Here is a 14,754-nt window from a genome sequence, read left to right on the forward strand (position 1 = left end):
TTTGTTGAGAAGTCCTCAAACTGGATGATGAAAAGGAAGCAGTTTGCAATCTTTCAGTGGCTGTAGAAATACCGTTATCAATACAACCACTGACTGCGGAATACTGAACAATCAGTATTCCAGAGTTCAGAGAAGGAAGCAAGTGCAGCTTGAGGAGCGAGAGATGAAAGTGGGGAGATAGAGGACTTGTGCTGAGTCATGCTGGAAGAAGAGGATTGAAACATATGGAGAGGAGGGACTTCCCTGGTGGTCCAGGGGCTAAGACTTTGCACTCCCAATGCGGGGGCCCCGGGTTTGATCTGTGGTCAGAAACTAGATCCCACATGCCACAACTGAAAAATCCTGCATGCTGCAACTAAGACCTGGTTCACCCAAATAGATGAATACGTTAATAAATAAATATATTTTAAAAAAATATAAATATATGGAGAGGGAAGGGGAGGGCAACTCAGAACTGTAAGATCTCTCTTGAAGAAAATACACACAGGTAGAACTGCACAACTCAGGTTGGCTGGCTCTGAAGCAGGTTGTTGGCCTGGGTGGACTGAGGAATAAACGTGAAAGGTAGATTCGGATCAAGCAGAGAGTCTTTTGGTTGACAAAACAGCTTGAATCAGTTTTCGATTAGGACATGGTAGGATGAGGTTGGTATTTTCGGAAGACTCGTCTGGCGAGAAGGGCGAGTGACTAGATGCACAAACACCGGTTGGACGGCTGCCGTGTTCTAACCCCGGTGAGAAGGAACAGAAGCCCGAGCTGTGTGAGCGCAGTGGGGCGAGAAAAAGAAATGGGACGCGAGAGAAGCGGAAGACCCTCGCGGCCATCCGTGCCGCCACCACCAGAAGCACAAAAGCCACGGCCTTGCAAGGGAGCAGCGCGGACTCGGCCGGGCAGATAGAGGGAGACGTGGGCAGTGACTCCAGCCTTAGTTTCACTGCCGAGGAGAATGACGTCCTCAACAGGCAAGACGGCACTTTCTGGGGCGGAGGGACGGGGGCGTCCACGCTGGGTGTACTGAGTTTGAGGTGAAGGCTGCACACGAAGTGAAAGTCTCAGGACTCCTCGCCGGCCTCCTCGCCTTGACAGTTACGTCCTCTGATGTCGGACTGCTGTAGTCTCTTTCTTGCATGCACTGTGCTGTCATACTTTCACGCCTTTCTCTTGCCCTCCCCACCTTTATTTTTATATTTTCCTTAAGTCAGGCTTCTTCTGCCACTAAGCCTGAAGGTCAGACTCTGTGACCCCATGGACTACAGCAGGACAGGCTTCCGTCCTTCGCTGTCTTCTGGAGTTTGCTCAAATTCAAGTCCATTGAATCGGTGGTGCTATCTAACCATCTCACCCTCTGCTGCCCCCATCTTCTCTTGCCTTCAGTCTTTCCCAGCATCAGGGTCTTTTCCTCAAGTGGCCAAAGTATTGGAACTTCAGCTTTGGCATCAGTCCTTCCAATGAATAAAATCAGACTTAGTGACGTATAATTGACATACAGTAAAATCCATCATTTCCAGATTATGCTGTGAGTATCAGCAAAAGTATAATGTCATAGAAGGACTTCCCTAGTGGTTCAGAGATTAAGACTCTGTGCTTGCAATGCAGGGGATGCAGGTTTGATCCCTGGTCCGGGAACTAAGATCCCACATGTGACGGGGCAGCTAAGCCCATGGGCTGCAACTAAAGGAGTCTGTGCGTCCCAGTGAAGAGCCCACTCACCGCTGTGAAGACTCAGCCCAGCCAAAATTTTAAAAAAAGTATATGGTCATACAACTACCACTACACTCAAACAGAAAATTTCCTCTGTATTTCTCTGGAGTCAAACTCCTCACTCTATTTCCAAAACTCCGATCTCTGTCCCTATAGTTTTGCCTTTTCCAGAATCACACCTTTTGTGCCAGACTTCCTTACTTAGCCTAATGATTTTGAGATTCACTCCTGCTTTACAGGTACCAATAGTTTGTTTCTGTTTATTGTTGAATATAATTCCTATGTACGGAGGTGCCGTACTTGGCATATACATTCACCATTTGAAGAACAACTGAATTATTTTTAGCTTTTGGCTATTATGCTTCAAGCTTTGATGAATTTTCACCTACAGGTCTTTGCATGGACATAATTTCTCTTGGATAAATACCTAGGAGAGAGATTGTTGGATCACAGCATAAGTATATATTTAATGTTACAAGAAACGGACAAACTCTCCTAAAATGACAATACCATTGACATTCCCACTAACAGTGAATGAGGGTTCCAGTGGATGTTTGGGGTGCCTCCCCGCCTCTCCTGCTTCCTCCCACTGCCCACCACGTTGCTACGCTGTTAACCACCCGATGGAGGAGCCTGTGGTATAAATATCCTGTCTGAACAACAGGTAATGAGGAATTGAGGCTTGCCAGCAACCACGTACATGAGTTAGGAAATCAGTTCTCCGCCCTAGTTGAGCCTTGAGATGACTGCAACCACATGTGACAGCTGGGCTGCAGTCTCAAGAGAGCCCTTGATTCAGATTCACCCCCTAAGACGGTCCCAGACTTCTGACCCTCGGAACCCATGTGGGTAGCAAGCGTTTGTGGTTTTAAGCTCCAGACTTTGGGGTAATTGGTTACACAGCAGTGTCTAGTTAGTGCCCTGAAACAAGACCCTGGTGTGAGGCTCAGGGGAGATGTCAGGTCTGGTAGAGAGATTTCACATGAAACTAAGATAGAGGGTAAGACTCAAGCTTTATGCTTGAGGTCAGAGCTTTCAACCTTTCTAGGACCCAATCCAGCATGTCTCCATCACAAAGGATATAAATAATGTTCAAAGCAAAAGAAATTGTTAAAAATACAGTATTTGAAAAAAAAATACAGTATTTGATGGGTAGGGAGAGGGAGTGACATACTCAATGATTGTAGTCTCTCAATTCTCTGAACTATTTTTTTTTTAATTTTGGTAATTCCACACAGCATGAGGGATCTTAGCTCCCTGACCAAGGATTGAGCATTCTTTGGCATTGCCTTTCTTTGGGGTTGGAATGAAAACTGACTTTTTCCAGTCCTGTGTCCACTGCTGCATTTTCCAAATTTGCTGGCATATTGAGTGCAGCACTTTCACAGCATCATCTTTCAGGATTTGAAATAGCTCAGCTGAAATTCCATCACCTCCACTAGTTTTGTTCATAGTGATGCTTCCCAAGGACCATTTGACTTTGCATTCCAGAATGTCTGACTCTAGGTGAGTGATCACATCATCGTGATTAAGTGGATTGTGAAGATCTTTTTCGTATAGTACTTCTGTGTATTTTTGCCACCTTTTCTTAATATCTTCTCCTTCTGTTAGGTCCATACCATTTCTGTCCTTTATTGTGCCCATCTTTGCATGAAATGTCCCCTTGGTATCTCTAATTTTCTTGAAGAGATCTCTAGTCTTTCCCATTCTATTATTTTCCTCTATTTCTTTATATTGATCACTGAGGAAGGCTTTCATATCTCTCCTTGCTATTCTTTGGAAGTCTGCATTCAAATGAGTATAACTTTCCTTTTCTCCTTTGCCTGTAGCTTTTCTTCTTTTCTCAGCTATTTGCAAGGCCTCCTCAGAGAGCCATTTTGCCTTTTGCATGTCTTTTTCTTGGGGATGGTTTTGATCACTGTACAGTGTCATGAACCCCTGTCCATAGTTCTTCAGGCAATCTATCAAATCTAATCCCTTGAATCTATTTGTCATTTCCACTGTATAATCATAAGGGGTTTGATTTAGGTCATACCTGAATGATCTAGTGATTTTCCCTACTTTCTTCAATTTAACTCTGAATTTTGCAATAAGGAGTTCATGATCTGAGTCACAGTCAGCTCCCAGTCTTGTTTTTGCTGACTGTAGAGAGCTTCTCCATCTTTGGCTGCAAAGAATATAATCAATCTGATTTTTGTATTGACCACCTGGTGATGTCCATGTGTAGAGTCATCCCATGTTGTTGTAAGAGAATGTTTGCCATGACCCATGCGTTCTCTTGGCAAAAGTCTGTTAGCCTTTGCCCTGCTTCTTTTTGTATTCCAAGGCCAAACCTGCCTGTTATTCCAGGTATCTCTTGACTTCCTACTTTTGCATTCCAGTCCCCTATGAATAAAGGGGCATCTTTTTTTGGTGTTAGTTCTAGAAGGTCTTTTAAGTCATCATAGAACTGTTCAATTTCAGCTTCTTTGGCATTAGTGCTTGGAGCATAGACTTGGATTACTGTGATATTGAATGGTTTGTCTTGGAAATGAACAGGGATCATTCGATCATTTTCGATTCTTGCCCACAGTAGTAGATATAATGGTCATCTGAATTAAATTTGCCCATTCCAGTCCATTTTAGTTCACTGATTCCTAAAATGTCAGTGTTCACTCTTGCCATTTCCTGTCTGACCACTTCCAATTTACCTTAGTTCATGGACCTAACGTTCCAGATTCCTATGCAACATTGTTCTTTACAGCATCCGACTTTACTTCCATCACCAGTCACAACCACAACTGGATGCTGTTTTTGCTTTGGCTCCATTTCTTCATCTTTCTGGAGTTATTTCTCCACTCTTCTGCAGTAGCATATTGGGCACCTACTGACCTGGGGAGTTCATCTTTCAGTGTCCTATCTTTTTGCCTTTTCATACTGTTCATGGGATTCTCAAGGCAAGAATACTGAAGTGGTTTGCCATTCCCTTCTCCAGTGGACCATATTTTGTCAGAACTTTCCACCATGACCCGTCCATCTTGGGTGGCCCTACATGGCATAGCTCATACTTTCATTGAGTTAGACAAGACTGTGGTCCATGTGATCAGTTTGGTTAGTTTTCTGTGATTGTGGTGTTCATTCTGTCTGCCCTGTGATGAATAAGGATAAGAAGCTTATGGAAGCTTCCTGATGGGAGAGACTGACTGTGGGAGAAACTGGGTCTTGTTCTGATGGGCGGGACCATGCTCAGTAAATCTTTAATCCAATTTTCTGTTGATGGGTGGGGCTATGTTCCCTCTCTGTTGTTTGGCCTGAGGCCACAGTGTTGACCCACGCCTCCACCAGAGACTCCTGGACTCTCACAGGCAGAACTGACCCAGTCTCTTCTGGGGCACTGCGCCTCTCTCCTGGCTCCTGGTGCACACACCGCTTTGTTTGTGCCTCCAGGAGCCTGTTTCCCCAGTCCTGTGGAAGGTCTGTAAGCAAATCCCACTGGCCTCCAACGTCAAATTCCCTTGGGGTTCTCAGGCCCTTTGCTGGATCCCCAGGTTGGGAACTCTGTTATGGGTCCTAGAACTTTCTTAACAGTGTGAGAATTTCTTTGGTATAATTGCTCTGCAGTTTGTGGGTCATCTGCTTGGTGGCTCTGTGGTGGGTAATGCTGAGTGACCCAGGCCTGCTGCAGCCAGAACCCCTGCTCCCTGGCAGGCCACCACTGACCCGTGCCTCTGCAGGAGACACTCAGACACTCAAAGGCATGTCTGGCTCCGTCCCTGGGGGGTCTCTGGGTCTTGGTGTGCACAAGGTTTTCTTTGAGCCTTTCTTGGAGCCATTGATTCTAAATGCAACTTTGCCCCTCCTACTGTCCCGTTGGGGCTTCTTCTTTGCCCTTGGACATGGGGTATCTTTTATTGGTGTGATCCAACATTTTCCTTTCAATGGTTGTCTAGCAGTAAGTTGCAATTTTGTAGTTCTTGAAAGAGAAGATGAGCGCACGTCCTTCTACATTTATTTATTTAGAAAATATTTATTTATTTGGCTGCATCAGGTCTCAGTTGTACCATGCGGGATCTTCAGTCTTGCATTGCGGAATCTCTGTTGTGGGACTTAGGATCTTTAGTGGTGGCCTGCAGGACTAAGCATTTGAACTCTTAGTCATGGCATGTGGGATCTAGCTCCCTGACCAGGGATGGAACTCCATTTCCCTACTTTGGGAGCAAGGAGTCTTAGCCACTGGGTCAGCAGGGAATTCCCTTAGGCAGCATTTAGACTATGAGCTTAGGCAGAATCCTTCCACCCTCCTGTTCAACTAGAGCCTGGGGGTTGGGGTGGTTAGGTGTGTGGTGCGAGAGTGTCAAGACAATGTTTATGACAAGGTTTCCTTGTGGCTCAGCTGGTAAGTAATCCACCTGCAACTTGGGAGACCTGGGTTCGACCCCTGGGTTGGGAAGATCTGCTGGAGAAGAGAAAGGAATACAGTATTCTGGCCTGGAGAATTCCATGGACTATGCAGTCCGTGGGGTCACAAAGAATCGGACACGACTGAGCAACTTTCACTTTCCTTCTTTCCCTTTAAACATACTTTCTGTTGAATTGCTGCCAAGATTTCACACCAGGACAGCCACACTGCTGGCCCTGCTTATTGAGGGAATCATGGGGCACCTGTGACCCACCAAAGGCAACATTCCAAGGACGTGTCTTTTACTTAATGAAAGTTACTATGATGGCCTCCCACCAAGTTCTTCACTGTCTCTGAATCTGCACATGGCCATTGATACAGACACAGAGGGAAAAGACACAATTTTCTGAACGTAGCACCCTTACCTCTCCCAGCAAAATAGCCAAGCCCTTCAGGATGGAGAGGATTTAGGCAAACCCACATCACATCTAATGTCCCCTAAGACTTCAGCAGAATGAGGGTAGGAAGTTCCTTTGGTCTTCATTTCTCTCTCACCTCATGCACTATAAATATAACTAAACCACTCTATCAATTCAATTGCTTCTTTTTTGATTTTTGCACAAAACCCATTTCTTCTGTGAAGCCTTTCATTGATAGTCCACTACTGAAAGCTTTCTGAAATGAAAGTGGGAGGAGGTATGTGCAAAGCCCCAAAAAAGGAGAAATGTTAAACAAATTACTTTTCACCTGTGAGATTTCCCTCTCTTTCTCTGCAGCGTTATTGGCCTCCTCTATTGACATTTCAGGCTAGAGGAAGATTATGCATAATTGTAGCAGCAGTTTCTTTATCTCTCTGAGGATGCCAGTGACAGAGTCTGTTAGCCCGGGAAACAGGATGTTTGCATTATTGATTGGGCCATGCTGTTTTGACTGAAGTAGCAGGGAATATTCTCCGGTGGTTAGCATGTGTCAAGTTGGCCTGCTTCTTGTCCATCACTTCTGGGGAGAGTTTGTTGCTGCTGCGTGGGTTAGACATCAGTCTCAGGTTGTTCTTTCAGGCTGTCAGTCAACTACCTGCTCCTGCTGATTAAAAACCTCATCTTCGCTGAGAAGCGGTCTGCTGCCAGCCTTCGAGCCTGTGACCGTGGGGATAGTCGTTTGGTGCTTCGGGCTATCTTTATTGCAGACTCTTGGGGCTTGGGGTTCCAGCTGTCCGTGGGAAGTGGAGGCTTGCAGAGCTGAATAAATGACTCGACCATTTTCAATTTAGTTGTGCTACAGGGACAGCTGCAGAGGGAACCATGTGGTATTACACCTTGACGACACGGCTGGCTGGCTAAATGGTGCTGCACAATCATGGTTTGCAAGCTTTGGTACAGAAAATGCAAATCTTTTGGCTCAGCTGACTGAGAATTTGATCCAGGAGGTCCCAGATGGGACCCAAGGATCTGTATTTTAAACAAACAGCCTGATCAATCTGATTTAGCTGGAACACGGTACAGACTACAAGAAACAGCTACACAACATTCAAGAGTCAAGTTGAGGTTAGGAGTTCTGTCTTCATACGCTCATGACAAGTCAAAGAGAATATTGAGGGAAAAATCCCAATACTTTTAATTTATAGCAACCAGATTGTTAAAGATATGATTTATGTTTAATTTCTCTATTTTTTTTGAGTAAGTAAATTTATTATGGTAATCAGTTTTTAAAAAACTGAAGTATAGTGGATTTATCGTGTTGTGTAGAAATAGACTCACAGACAAAGGAAACGGGAAAGTGGCGGGGTGGTGGGGGACGGGCAGAGAGGATATAAATTAGGAGTCTGGGGTTAGCAGATACAAACCACTGTATATAAAATAGATACACCAAATTAAAGATAAAATTAACAGCTTGAGGAATATTTTTGAATAGGTAGTTACAGAAAAATAATCCATAAATGATCTATAATGTGTGAAATGATGTTTAGCCTTGCTCAAAATTATATAAACAAAAATTAGATACTCTTTTTCATCTATTTCACAGCAATTAACATATTTCATGACATCAACTTTGGGGTGGTTGTGGTGGAGAAGAGCACTTGAGCAATCTCTAAATAAGTTTAAAAGACTCAAATTCTTTGATCCAGCAATTCCACTTCTCAGTGTATCCTAGCACTATAATTGTACATGTAACCAAAACAAGGATAATAATTATAGTACTGTTTGTAATAGTTAAAAACTTGGAAATAATCCAAATAAAACTTATTAGAGGGCTGGTTAAGTAATTCATGATTCATAATTCTTTGTACTATTTTTTTTCTGACCAAGTCACTTGCAGATTTTATTTCCCCAATCAGGGATTGAAACCAGGCCCTCAGCAGTGAAAGCATGCAGTCTTAACAACTAGACCACAAGGAATTTCCTACTGGGTACTATTTGAAAAAGTATGTTTAGATTTGTGTAGTTGGATATGGAAAAAACCACCAAGATACATAGCTAGATTTAAAAAGAGAAGGCAAGACATTCAACAATATGTTTATTATGTTTCTATTTGTATACAGCAACCCCCCATAAAAGGTGTTTAGGTACTCAGAAAATTTCTGGAAACATTAAGAAATTGTTAAAAGTGGATACCTTTGGGAATGGGAGTGTGTTAAGAGGAAGACTTATTTTTCCTTATAAATACTCCTGTGTTGCTTGAAAATTTAAAATCATGTAATGCATCTTTGCAATTACTGAAGCAAAAGCTACTTGAAAAAGCAAGGATTTTACATACCTCAGTTGTTTTTCTGATTGAGGCAATATGTTTATGATAATCATACTTAGCTATTAGAAAGATTAAATTATGTTTTATAAAACAAATCAACTGAGTATATGAAACACTTACAAAGGTAGTTATTTTGAAAAAAAATAGTGTAAATGACAAAATGTCATTAGGAAAAATCTGTGCATTTTAGCATAGCCTATATGTACTTCTCCGAGTCACATAGCTGTGGTTGTTGCGTTGCTCAATTGCACCCAAATCTGTGACCCCATGGACTGAAGCACTCCAGGCTTCCCTGTCCTTCACCGTGCTCAAACTCATGTCCATTGAGTTGGTGATGTCATCCAACCATCTCGTCCTCTGTCATCCCCTTCTCCTCCGGCCTTCAATCTTTCCCAGCATCAGGGTCTTCTCTAATAAGTCAGCTTTTCGCATCAGGTGGCCAAAGTATTGGGGCTTCAGTATCAGTCCTTCCAATGAATATTCAAGATTGGTTTCCTTTAGGATTGACTGGTTTGATCTCCTTGCAGTCACTGCGTCATACTGCTATGAAAAGATGTTCCTGACACCTACTCTGTACTATGACATGCTTTCAGGACTTTGCCTAGTAAGCATGGATATTTTCCTTGTCATCTGGAACCAATTAAGTTAGGGGGTCCCTAAAGAAAGAGAACCAGGAATGGCTTTCTAGATATAAGAGAAGTGATTTTTCACCTAAGCCATTTTGTGATCTAAAGCTGGCCACAAGCTTGCCCTTAAACAGGCCTCGGTAATTTATAATCTTAAAAAGTATTTCTGTGGCCACACTGGGTCTGTGTTGTGGCACATGGGCTTTTTCTAGTTGTGGAGCAGAGGTTTAGCTGCCCTTCAAAGTGTGGAATCTTCCCAGACCAGCAATAGAACCCATGTCCCCTGGATTGGAAGGCAGATTCTTAGCCATGGGACCACCAAGGAAGACTCACTTTTTAAAATACTCTTATTAAAAAATGTTTTTTAAAAATTATTTTTCAAATTCTTTTCTCGTATAGGTCATTAAGTAATAAATGATCTTAAGGGAACAAAGGAATGCAGAAACAGAAAAGGCAAGTGATAGTGCAGGGATAAAGCAGCGTTCTAGTTCTTTCTCAAGGGATGTGTAGTAATACACAATACATAATAACACATACATATCTCTGAGTTCTGCAGGAACCAAGGCCCCACCCATGTGAAGGATGAAATGATTACATTGGCCCTCCTCAGTTCAGTTCAGTCACTCAGTCGTGTCTGACTCTGAGACCCCATGGAGTGCAGCGCGCCAGGCCTCCCTGTCCATCACCAACCCCCAGAGTTTACTCAAACTCATGTCCATTGAGTCGGTGATCATCCTACCATCTCATCCTCTGTCATCCCTTTCTCCTCCCAACTTCAATCTTTCCCAGCATCAGGGTCTTTTCATTATTTATTTATTTAGGGTCTTTTCAAATGAGTCAGCTCTTTGTGTCAAGTGGCCAAAGTATTGGAGCTTCAACTTCAACATCAGTCCTTCCAATGAATATTCAGGACTGATTTCCTTTGGGGATGGACTGGTTGGATCTCCTTGCAGTCCAAGGGATTCTCAAGAGTCTTCTCCAACATCACAGTTCAAAAGCATCAATTCTTCAGTGCTCAGCCTTCCTTATAGTCCACCTCTCACATCCATACATGACTACTGGAGAAACCATCTCTTTAACTAGACTGACCTTTGCTGGTAATGTAATGTCTCAGCTTTTTAATATGCTGTCTAGGTTGGTTATAACTTTTCTTCCAAGGAGCAAGCGTCTTTTAATCTCACGACTACAGTCACCATCTGCAGGGATTTTGGAGCCCCCCCAAAATAAGGTTTCTCACTATTTCCATTGTTTCCCCATCTATTTGCCATGAAGTGATGGGACCAGATGCCATGATCTTAGTTTTCTGAATGTTGAGCTTTAAGCCAACTTTTTCACTCTCCTCTTTCACTTTCATCAAGAGGCTTTTTAGTTCTTCTTCACTTTCTGCCATAAGGGTGGTGTCATCTGCATATCTGAGGTTATTGATATTTCTCCCGGCAATCTTGATTCCAGCTTGTGCTTCATCCAGCATGGCATTTCTCATGATGTACTCTGCATATAAGTTAAACAAGCAGGGTGACAATATACAGCCTTGAAGTACTCCTTTCCCAATTTGGAACCAGTCTGTTGTTCCATGTCCATTCCTAACTGTTGCTTCCTGACCTGCATACCTGTTGACCCTCCTGACTTCAATCAACTAAAGTTAGGACTCTGTTGACCTCTGCCCCAATTCTATGCTGAGTTTAAGCTCCTTCATGAATAAGCACATACCCTTAACTTAAAACTTCCCCAATCTTGCCTTCTGGGGAGATCTGCTTTGGGAAAGAGCCGTGTGTTCTCCTTACTTGCTGCAAGTAATAAGAAATACTTCCTTCCCCTGATCTTCAGTTTGGTTGCGTCTAGTGGCTCGACATCCACCAAGAGGCAAATCCAGTTTTCAGGGAACAATCCTAGTGTTTTCGCCAGTCTGCCTCTTTGTAACTAGCACTGCGGATTTTAGCAACGGAGATGGTGGCTGGTGTGAGGCATTAAGTTGTGTCCACTTTTTGCGACTTCATGGACTGTAGCCCGCCAGGCTTCTGTCCACAGAATTCTCCAGGCAAGAATATTGCAGTGCATTGCTATTTCCTTTTCCAGGAGATCTTCCTAACCCAGGGATCGAACCCAGGTCTCCTGCCTTGCAGGTGGATTTTTTACTGCCTGAGCTACCAGAGAAGCCCCTTAGCAACTGAGAGGCAACGGTAAATGAATGACAGATCTGGACATCTCACCCACCAGCCCTACAAGTTATCCAAAGAACGGGGGAAATAGAGCTGCCAGGAGGGCAATAGTCCTGCCAATAATACGTGGAAGCAACTGCGTAAAATCGTTTGATTTAAAAATGTTTTTGTTAATAGTACTTCACCCAATTATAAATAAAAATTGTATTTTCCCAGTTAACTAAAATTTAATTTCCCCAATTATAATGAAAAGTAAAATGTATTCTATACTTTAAAAAGTACAGAAAAGTATAATTTATACTATATTAACAGAAATATGTTTCTCTAAAGTCTGAGGACAAAGGCAGAGTTTCCTCCAATTTTATATTCTGTTCATTGTTTTAAGGAGAATTTGGACAGGGATGGGAAGTTAATGTATTTATTGATGTATACATAGGCTATATGTAGAAACATATATAAGGAACTGGAAACAGAACTACAAGTAGAGAAATGGGGATCTGGGGTTGGGAAGAGGTCACATGTAGAAGAAACTGGTTTTTTTTTTTTAATTTGTTTATTTTTAACTGGAGGATAATTATTTTAAAATATTGTGTTGGCTTCTGCCATACATCAACATGAAGCAGCCACAGGTATGTATATGTCCCCTCCCGCTTGTACCTACCACCCACCTCCCAGAAGGAATTATTTTTGACAACTCTTTTGTATCGTTTATTTTACCACATCGTGTTAAAAAACTGTAAGCTCTAAAAACACTATAAAATGTTCATATGAATCCCCTAATATTCTTAATTCTTACATAGAAATATGTGGAATAAAAATGGAATCCATAATTAGCCATAAACCAAAAGAAAATACTTTAATAAGATCACACAAGAAACATAAATTCTACTTAATTTTCCAGATACAAAAGAAAGAAGTTTTGAAAGAAAGCACAAATGGAGGGGAGAGACTAGGGTAATGGAGAGTGAAATGACTGAATGACTTGGTGGGGGAGGGCAAAGGGATTTTCCCACAAGACATGAAAGGCTTTCTTCTCCTAAAGCTATAAAGGTTCTAGGTTTCCAAAATAAGCCTGCTACTTTGAAAATACACTGCCAGTACTTTGGGATTTACATGGCAGAAATTCATGAAGAAGGGTGATACCAATCATCACCAGGAAAACGTGAATAGGGGATTTACCTGGTGGCCCAGTGGCTAAGACTCTGCACTTCCATTGCAGGAGACCGGGTCTAATCCCTGGCCTCCTATGAACATTTTATATTCATCTGAACAAGGAGCTAGATCCCATGTTCTGCTAAAGATCCTGCACATCCCACAACTATGACCCAGCGCAGCCAAAAAACATTCATCTTTTAAAGGTGAATGGATAGAGTAGATACTGGAAGAAACTGTGGAAGGAGAGTACGGAAATTTGAAAAAGGTGGAAGAACTGAAGCTGAAGGAGGAAGCAGATAGAACAGGCTCCATTGTGAAAGCAGGACTGCGTCTCCGGCAGGACTGTGGACTCCGAGTTCTAAGCCCAGGATCTGTGGAAACGGCATTCCAACTGGAAAACCAGGCCCCCAGGATGGAAGAGCCCCAGGGCTTGTACCTAGACTCTCCAACACCTAAAAGAATACCCTAATTATCTGTGTAACTGAATAGAATCGTACATTCTATTATGCTTATTGGGGTATGACCACAGGCCTATTGATAATTGTCCACTGTTAACTACCTAGGCTTAAGGCATATGAATCACGAGTTAACTTTGATTGTATCTTTCTTTTCCTTTGTTCAGACTAGTTTCAGGGAATTTGGGGAGGTGGGTTTGGGCACGTACACTTAGGGTATATAAGGTTTTCACAGAAACGGGTTGGGGTCCTTGGCTAAGAGGAGACTCTGCCTTGGGACCGCCGGTGTAATAAACTGCACCCCACTATCTGCATTGTCCTTCTGAGTGAGTTTGTTTCCCGGATCGTGTAGCTACAACAAAACAAATCAACTTATTGGAGATAATAAGCCCCAGAACAATTTTGTTTCCTTTGGTCCCTCTCTTCATGTTAAACGAGAATCACCTTTTGTGTTTACAGGGATCTTCCCCCTGGGGAAGTACTTGGTAGTTTGTGTCCAAGTTCTTACAGAAATGGCCCTAAGCAGAGTAGACGGAGGCAGGGATGGCTTTTAGGATCACAACCCTAAAGGCAGGGTAGAAGCAGTCCTCATAGGAGCCCGAGGCTCTTGGTGAATTTTAGGAATACAGTGTGCTGGGAATCTTGGAGCAAGATGTCCCACAGTTGGCAAGCTGCGACATTGAAGTATTTTTCTGTTTGGGAAAAACCGAGCTTTACAAAAGTGAAGTGAGGGGGAAAAGGCACAAATATTGGGAAGCAGTCAGTCCTTCTCAGCACCGCCTTATGCCTTCCCCATGCATCCTTATTAAAGCCTGATGCATGTTTAATTTTAGAAAAGTCTAAATACGTGTATGTTGTCTTTTTCTGTTTTCTACTGGGATAATGTTGTAAGGCTAGAAATGCTCTGTACCTAGAATCTGAATTTTACAGCCCTGCTTTTTTAAGTAAACATCAGGTACTTAGCTAATTAAATATAATACTTGTAGGATCTTGTTTATAGGAAAGTGTCAACTTTCAGGATGTTGTGTATAAGTCTTGATAAAATTATGTAGAAAATAACAGAGTACTCATGTTTCATAGGCTGACCTTGCAGTCAACACTACCTGAAAATGGCTCAAAACAAAAAATAATCTAAGGGCTGAAACAAGATAAGATCAAATTGATGTCATGGTAATTATGTGAAGTACCATTCAATCACTGGGTGGAATTTACTGTTGATCCCTGGGCTTAGATGCAGGTGGGAACATGCAGCTTTTATGACTCTGCTGGTATATAAGGCAGGTGAGGACTTTAATAAAAGCAGTTGCTGAGAAATCACAAGACAAAGCTAAAATTCTTCTTCAGATCCACAATCAACTGCCCTGACTACATTCTGCAAAAAATCCAGAGGACGGTAATATGAATGAAATAATTTGTGGGATTTTAGTTGAGGGGTAAAATATTTGAGGACACAAGGGAGCTGGTTGTGCATAAACCCTCGTAAGAAGAGAGACAGGCATTTACGCAGTCTCCTTTCAGCACTCATGATTGAATTG

The 14,754-nt window shown here is 42.5% G+C and overlaps 1 protein-coding gene across 2 annotated transcripts in view; it reads left to right on the forward strand.

Annotated features, from left to right (window-relative positions):
• CGA (glycoprotein hormones, alpha polypeptide) overlaps window positions 1–14,754 on the forward strand; it is a 69,563-nt gene that overhangs the window by 37,600 nt on the left and 17,209 nt on the right. Inside the window, exon 1 of one of the 2 annotated variants that reach the window (XM_043890551.1) lies at window positions 14,542–14,612. The exons of the other annotated variant lie outside the window; for it this stretch is intronic. The gene's annotated coding sequence lies outside the window, so the exon portion shown is untranslated. Of the gene's footprint in view, window positions 1–14,541; window positions 14,613–14,754 lie in introns of those variants that run through there. 2 annotated transcript variants of the gene reach the window in all.

The sequence above is a fragment of the Cervus elaphus genome, chromosome 28 (assembly GCF_910594005.1).
Source record: "Cervus elaphus chromosome 28, mCerEla1.1, whole genome shotgun sequence".
Classification (NCBI taxonomy): Eukaryota; Metazoa; Chordata; class Mammalia; order Artiodactyla; family Cervidae; genus Cervus; species Cervus elaphus.